We start from the raw sequence: 988 nt of genomic DNA on the forward strand, positions 1-988 counted from the left end.
CTAATGTGAGCTATTTTACTTAAATCATTTGGACAAAATACTGGCAAGCTAGACAAACAATATGGACAGACAGATTTAAATGTCGAGCATAATGAGCAGTGTGTCAATATTTTATGTTATAACGCATTTGGTCTCTTCCTAGAAGAAACTCAAGTGTATATGAGAAGACTATAATTGTTGTTATTATTTGTACTTAGATAGGGTCTTCAAAAATTGTACGGAAAAACAAATTTTAATTGAATTAAAAAGTGATTTGAGGGCTGGGGACACAGCTCAGTGGTCTAAGCACCTGTCTGGAAAGCGAAAGGACCCGGGTTTAGTACTTGGTACCACGGGCCATGCCGGCCCTAGAATTCTGGGACATGGTAACACACGCCTATAATCCCAGCACTGGGGAGGCTGAGACAGGAGGATCACAATGAGTCTGAGCTATGTAGTGAGACCTTGTACCAAAAGAAGTAAACAGAAGATTTTAAAAAATAAGATGAAATAAATCATTTGAATTTTCCTAATCAAATCACTATATCATTTATTTGCTTTTGCCTATCCTTACCAGGTATATGTTTATCCTGTCTTTCCACATCATCAAATATAAAATCATTCACAAAACTCCAATTTAAGTTTTAATTCTTCCATAAGGATTATCCTTTAACACATCTCTTCCTTTTTTTGACCTCCTCTAATAATATTTTTATTTTAAAAGCTATTTTGATATGACATGACTGTGGGTTGCTACAAGAGGCTATCTTTCACTACTGTTGTATCTACATCCATCCCTCCCATAGTACTAAGTGCCATACTTGTTCCATGTAACATGCTCATTCCATATAACATATAAAGGCATGTGGGATTTTGATAGTTGGAGGACCATTACTTAAGTTCACAGTGATTACTCTGTCATCAATTATACATTGCCTCTATTAATATACCTTCATAATTAATACAATTTTATGACAAATATATTCTTTTTAGAAAGTAAAGATTGTCA

This window comes from Octodon degus, unplaced genomic scaffold (genome assembly GCF_000260255.1).
Source record: "Octodon degus isolate 3935 unplaced genomic scaffold, OctDeg1.0 scaffold00162, whole genome shotgun sequence".
Classification (NCBI taxonomy): Eukaryota; Metazoa; Chordata; class Mammalia; order Rodentia; family Octodontidae; genus Octodon; species Octodon degus.